Source organism: Apium graveolens, chromosome 11 (genome assembly GCF_009905375.1).
Source record: "Apium graveolens cultivar Ventura chromosome 11, ASM990537v1, whole genome shotgun sequence".
Taxonomy (NCBI): domain Eukaryota; kingdom Viridiplantae; phylum Streptophyta; class Magnoliopsida; order Apiales; family Apiaceae; genus Apium; species Apium graveolens.
This window is the reverse complement of record NC_133657.1, coordinates 1,660,071-1,667,714: the sequence shown is the minus strand read 5'-3', so window position 1 is coordinate 1,667,714 and position 7,644 is coordinate 1,660,071.

Here is a 7,644-nt window from a genome sequence, read left to right as displayed (position 1 = left end):
ATCAAACTAATGCACATGCATTCCTAACAGTTGTAGAGCTTAGGTCAGCTACAGGGGGGTTCCCCATAGTAATTTCTTGTAGCTTAGCTCTTTGCACATTTTGTTGTGCATAAGTCACAGGAATCCTTGCAATTAGAAAGTCCCTGGGAGAGATTGGAATTCTTAGAGGTGCAAGAGCAGTCCTCTCCTTATCTTTGGAAATTAAATCAGAAAAAGCCTTTTTTGTAAGCTTGAATACTGATATAATTTGGTTGGCAGAAATCGGGGTATCAGGAAAATAGTGATTAAATATAAGCTGACATAATCTAGCATAATAAACTACATTAGCATAAGCTTTTAATCTATCTCCCATAAAACACAAAATTACTCTACCAAAATCATAATTACAGTTATGAATCAGAGAGTACCAAATCTGTTATGACATTATGAGGAGTGCATCGAAGTTTGTGCACTTATTGTTGAAAGCCTTAGTTATGCAAGCCCGTGTCTTTTCGATTACCCCATATTTTTTAGTTCTTTATCATATCCAATCTCTATGAAGAATCTCCTCATTTCAACATCACCAATGAAGGTACTGTAAGACTGATTAATAGGCAGATGAAGAGCGTCTCGAACTGTTTGAGGTATGACAACCTTGGTTTCTTCATTATACTTAAAAATGATACTTGGAGTACCATTTTCACCGCCATCATCATAGATACTAGTTCTCCGTAGAGCAAGAACATTTTCCTCAGAAACAATAATAGGGTCTGTAAGAGCATACCCTACCTCACTTGTAGCCAGCAAATCCTGAAAGATGTGATAATCGGTATGGACACCAGTCTTGTCCAGAATTGCTGCATAATTATTTGGTACGAACTTAGCACCATTTTGAGTAAAATCCCTGGTAGTAATTGGTGAAGTCATTATGAACTGTCTGAGAAAAAGCTTAAAGACTGATTAGGGTATCAGAGTTGAATCGAGAGAGAAGAAGACCTAAGAGAGTAAAAAGAGTTTGAGTAAAGATAAAATGATATTTTAAAATCAAAAGATGATTTTGTATATCTCGGTACTCTTTTACTTACAAACGGTTCACTTTAGTGGGACATGTTGCACAATCCTATTGCTCAGAATATAATCATGGAACAGATAATTAGGATAATTAAAGACGTGCACAGTTACACAAAGTAATATGCTGTAAAGACTGAAACGTTTTTTCTGAACACATGCCACCAACCATGAAAATTTAATCACTACATAAAATTACCCACTAACTCACAGTTACTATTTCAAATACTGACTTAGAAATACTTTTTGGATAAATTCAAAAATCATCAGTAAGCAATAGTCAATCAGAGTTTGACCATTATCAGTATTTGACCAACTACTATCAGAGTTTATCAAACAATATTATTATCAAAGTTTATTCATGCAACTACCTTAGAGAGAAAATTATCAGAATTTTACATTCTATTTTAAAATTCATATAATAAATATCATGAATACTTGGCATCGGTATTTAACAAAATATCAGAATTTAAGAAATACTGATACATAGAAAAAGATACCAAACTCTGAAATTATATGCCTGTTACAGAGCACAATTTATTCATCAGTATTTGAGAATTGTCCTAATATCATTCCCAACTTATTCAAAATTTTTGTAAATGTAGCTTCATAGAGTGGTTTGGTGAAGATATCTTCTAATTACTGATCTGTAGGTACAAAGTGCAATTTCACTGTACCTTCCATCACATGTTCCCTTATGAAATGTACTTTATGCTGATGTGTTTTGTCATTGAATGTTGTACTGGATTTCCTGTCATTGCAATAGGACTTTGATTATCATAATATATAGGAATTTTAGAATACTCTAACCCATAATCTAGTAACTGATTCTTCATCCAAAAAATTTGTGCACAACAGCTTCTTGCAAAAATGTACTCAGCTTCTGCATTTAAAGTGGAAATTGACTTTTGTTTTTTACTAAACCAAGAAACCAATCTACCACCAAGAAATTGGGAGCTTCCTGAAGTGCTTTTCCTGTCTTTTTTGTATCCGGCAAAATCAACATCTGAATATCCAATTAGCTTAAGATCTGAATCTCTAGTATACTTTAATCCAAGATTTATGGTGCCTTTGATATATTTAAAATTCTTTTTACAACTAACAAATATGGTTTTCTTGGATCAGCTTGGAACCTTGTACACAGACATATAACATATATGACATCAGGTCTACTAGCAGTCTAAAATATGAGTGATCCAATCATACCGCAGTAGTTAGTTGTATCTACTGATGAACCAATATTGAAGTCTAACTTGGTTGTAGTGGCCATAGGAGTTGTAGCAGTTGAACTGTCTTGCATCCCAAATCTTTTAAGTAAATTCTTGGTATATTTAGCTTAATTTATGAAGATCCCTTCATCAGTCTGCTTGACTTATAATCCCAGAAAATAACTTAATTCTCCCATCATACTCATTTGAAATCTAGACTGTATTATCTTGGCAAACCTCTCGCAGAGTTTATCATTAGTCGAATCAAAAATGATATCATCAACATATATCTGAACTAGCAACAAGTCCTTACCATGATACTTATAAAACAGATTTTTATCAGTGGTACCTCTTTTAAAATAACTTTTCAATAAGATTTGAGCAAGTGTTTTATACCAGGCTCTTGGAGCTTGTCTTAGTCCATAGAGAGCTTTATCAAACTTATAGACATGATTTAAATATTTTCGATCAATTAACCTTGGAGGCTGTTCAACATAAACTTCCTCATCAAGTTCACCATTCAGAAATGCACTCTTCACATCCATTTAGAACACCTTGAATTTTATTGGAGCAGCATAGACCAGAAAAATTCGAATGGCCTCAAGTATGGCAACTGGAGCAAAAGTCTCATCATAGTCAATACCTTCTTGCTCTGAATAACCCTTTGCAACCAACCTTGATTTATTTCTTGTAATAATGCTGTTATTCCCAAATAATCTAACAAGTAGAATTACAGAAGGGGGTTGAATGTAATTCTTGGTTTCTTTACAATCTTTAAAACTTCTTGCAAATATAAATATAACTGTGTATGAATATGCTAAGTGCGAATTAGAAATATTTAAGTATTCAAATACAAAGTAAATAAACAAGGATGTTTAAATTTTTTTCGGCGGATTGTTGTTTCCACCAGAGATGTATATAAATATAGAAGATCTCTGTGATGCAAAAAGCACACAGCTACTTACAAGTGAATTTACAGAGAGATAACTTATAAATTCTTAACAGATTATGCCTTGTTAGTCCCTTAACAATATAACAAGAATTATAGAAGGGGGGTTGAATGGAATTCTTGAAACTTTTTCTTGAAATAAAAATGTTCTCACTCGAATATATATATATAAGTGTGAATTGATTAGCACAATGCGGAATAGTTACTTAAATGAATCAAAACACAAGTAATTAAAAACAGGAGTCTTTAAAAACTTTCTGATGGATTTGAATGATTCCACCAGAGATATATAATATATATCGAGAGAACCCTGTGTGCAAAATGCTCACAGCTGCTTACAATAATTGAACAACTAAGAATGCAGAGAAATGCTAAGGATTCTGCTTACAAATGTTTCTCTGCTTATTTCTCATATTCAATAGTTCCTTAGTTGCTACTTCTTGGTTTATATATCACCAAGATTACAAAGTAATGAGACAGGATAATAGAACAAAACTATCTAGTCTATTACAATGCTACTTCATTACTCTATTCCAACATCTTTGAATATCTTCATAATAGCATGGAAATGGCAATGCTTCTTTGTTCTCGAAAACCCAGTTGAATAGGCTATCACATTCCATTTGCATCCACTCGACGCATGTGACTGTGTTGTCACTGTCAACAAATATTTGAATTCTTTATCCGTCAGGTTATTGATCATCCGTCGAGTTATTGATCACCCGTCGGGTTGTTGATCATCCGTCGAATTCATTGTAGTTTATCCGTCGGGTAGCAATCAGGTACTTGACTTCATTTCACTTATGCAGAATTACAAGACATCATCTATGTACAATTAATCAACCTATTCTGCATATCTAACTAAAGTCAACATGACTTAAGTACTACTACAGATTCTAAATAATGTGTATGTAGAAATGTGCTTCAGAATTATTGTTACATAAGCTACTCACTCGATGGATAATAAGTCATCATCCGTCGGGATTATATTGAGTCATCCGTCGGGACTATGAACCTTATCCGTCGAGTGCTACATAATTTCACTAAGTAAAATCTACCAAGATGTTTTGTTCATGAAATCATCAAGTACACAACATATACACAACAATCTCCCCCAATTTATGTCTACTGGAATTGTAGCCATAAATTAAGAGACACTTGATGATAAAAAACATCTTAAAAATACAACTTTAAAAGAAAGTAGATATTACTGAAAAGTGCTTCAATTAACAAAATGTACAAAGTTTTGCTCACAGTCATTTTCAAGATGCTCCTCTAGCCTGAGCAGATTTGTCTAGTTCCTTGAAGGTCTGGATCTCTTTCCAAGCTTTCTGTTGTTTTCCTCAATCTGATTTTGGAGCTGCCTGTGGAATTCCAGTTCATCAGATTCTGAGAGATTTAACTTTCCTTGCATTTCCAAAAGAGTCTCATTGCCGGAGATGCTCAATTGGTCTTCTAATCTGAAAAATATTCTCACTCCTTTGTCATCCATGAACTCTATCATCCAGTAGGGCCTTAGATGCACTCTTCTCCCTGTGTAGGGGATAATTAGAGTCTTTGGGAGTGCATCTTTAACTCTAACACTCCTTAGTTCTTCAATCTTCTTCAGTACCAATCTTCTTGCAGTAATATTGAACCCAAAGTTCTTCTTGAAGGATGAATAAACTTTAATCAGTACAGCTTGGCTTTCTTGAAGGATCCTGTGAAGTGGCCACTGAATCTCCTTTCCTCCTTTGTACTTGAACACTAACCTTTCAGGTAGGTTTCTGTATGCATCAATTCCTCTCACTTCATCTAGTTCATCTAGATATAGGTTTAGATCAGAAAATTCTTTGATGTCACACAAGTACATGTAATTTCCCTTACTGACTTTAGATTGAGCTTTGACTAGAGACTTGGATTTGAGAGGTGCCAACTTCACTTTCTTGACTGCTCTTGACTTTGTTCTTTTTGGCTTGTTAAGGATTGGCAAATAAAAGTCAGGATTTGGTATGTCCTCCCATTCTACTGGTTCATCCTTAGGCACAATAGGTTCACCATGAATGTTCCTGTAAGGATCCACCACTTTGATATCTTCAAATACCACAGAGGGTTTTGATGCTTGAGTTGTAGTTGGAGTGGATTCCTTGGGAAATTGATTCTCCAATTCTTTATCAACAATGTCCAGTTTCCTTTTAGTTCTTTTAGCCAATTCCTTGATTCTTGGATATTTCTTCTGTTGTTCAACTTGCTTCTTTGATTCAATAACTTCAGATGGCTGAGAAGGGATTTGTTGTGATGAATTTACAACATGTAGCTTGGCCAAGATAATAATTTGCTCTTTCTTTTGTTTAGTCTTTTTAGCATCCAGAGCAGCTTGCTTCTTTTCCTGCTTCAATCTAGCCTTTTCTTCTCTCTTTGCTTGAGCAAATTGAGGATGTCCAGCCACCACACAAATTTCTTTCCCATTTCTAAAAATTTTAGCAATTCTTCTTTTGGAAGCTGAATCAGCTGGATCTTTGTAGAAAGCAATTGATCTTGACAGAAGCTTCTTTTCATCAAGCTTAGGTATCTCATACACAATATCCAAAGGGTTCTTTAATGATGATTTTGAGTAGTTTACCCTTGGTTTCAGAATTGTTTCAGCCTTTGGATATTTGATGCAGGATGGTTGTCCTCTTTCCAGATAGTTCATGCTCATCTCATTCACACTAATTTGCTTGACTTGAGAGTGATGGATGGCTGACTTAACTGGCTTCTTGACAAGTTCAAACTTCTTTTATATTTCCTCATCAATCTTCTCCCAGTTGACTAAACTTAACTTCTCCTTATCAGCTGCTCTTATGTTGGCTGCTGCTGCATTGATCAGATCTATACTGTCTGTAGCTGGTGGCTTTAAAATAGTAATTGAAGGCACAATTACTTTACTGATTTGAATCTGAAGACTCTCCCTCTCACTTGGTCCTTTCTCCCCCTTTTTGTTATCATCAAGTTGATTGGAGGAGGGGTTTGAGCAGCCACCAATTTTTGAAGTAAATCTGTCTATTGAGCTTGATGAAGATGAATGGCTGTTAAAGATGCTTCCATGGCTGACATTCTTGTGTCCAAGGCATCTATCTTGGTTGACAGATCAAATTTTTTCCTTAATTGCCTCTTGATGTCAAGCATTGTAGCCTCTGAAAGTTTAGAATCCATCTTGTCTGAAATGGCCTTCTTCATTTCCTCAATATCATTCTTCATGGTGTTTACATCCATAGCATGTTCGAAGCCTTGGATTTGTTGAAGTTGCAGGGAGGCTAGATGTGCCTGAAGGACCTTCTTGGTGCTGGCATTAGTAGTGGTTTGAAAGGCAGTATTTGTCTGATTGATTAGCTGGATCAAGGTTGTCTTGAAGTAGTGCTCATCACAGTGCTTTGAAAATGCCCATGATGGCATACCTGATTTTAAACTTGAACCTACTTCTCCCCCTATATCCATTGCCTCATCTTCACTATCCCCACTCCCATCACCAAAGAAATCAGCTGATCCACCAGTCTCATAGTCCACATCACCAGCTGTAGAAGGCAAAAATGTGATGGCATCCTTAGCTCTCATCATAGACTGTGTGGTGTGCACCAAATTCAGCATCCTTTCTGCATTGTCATTGCCCTGTTCAGCTAGAAGTTGATAAGATGGAACCGGGTGAGTAAATGCCTCAGCATCAAGGGAGGTGGAATCTATAACAACTTTAGGATGCTGAGATAGTCCCTCCCTGTCTGCATCCTGGACATTCATTGACTCACTAGCAATGACATCCATCCTTATAGCTCCAGTACCTGCATTTCTCTCATTTTATCTCTTTTGTTGCATCAGGGTGTCACCCTGGCTCCCCACCCTCACACCCTCACCTTCACCTACTAAGGTGGGACTCCTCTCACTTTCTTTTGCCAATCCTGAAGAAATGGATTGCATAGTTTCACTCATTTCCTCTCCTTTTTCCTGGGAGCAACCCAGACTCTCACTCAAAACACTCTTCTCTTTCAATCCTAAGAGTGACTGTACAACCACTAAATCTTCTGCACTTAAAATAAATGAAGTTTGAAGCTGTGCAGAGATACTCGACGGATGAGTGATATCCATCGGGTGAGTGTTTTTGCTATCCGACGGATAACTGCTGTTAAGCTTATTCGTCGGGATACAATCACTACTCGACGGATGAGCAATATCCGTCGAGAGAGTAGAAATGAATGAACTGGGAATAGAAACTATTGTTGACTCTGTGTTGATTGAAGATATTTTGGGCACAGATGATACAACAGTTCCTGAAAGAATTGGCAAGTGAGCCAACAAATCATCCAAAAGATGATGCTCACTTGCACTAGATTTTGGCTTCCCCAACAGAGTTAAAGAAGGGGAATCAGGAATTGATGTGTGTATCATATCCACATCCAGAGAATTTGTTGGTGAGTTTGGTGTTTGAGG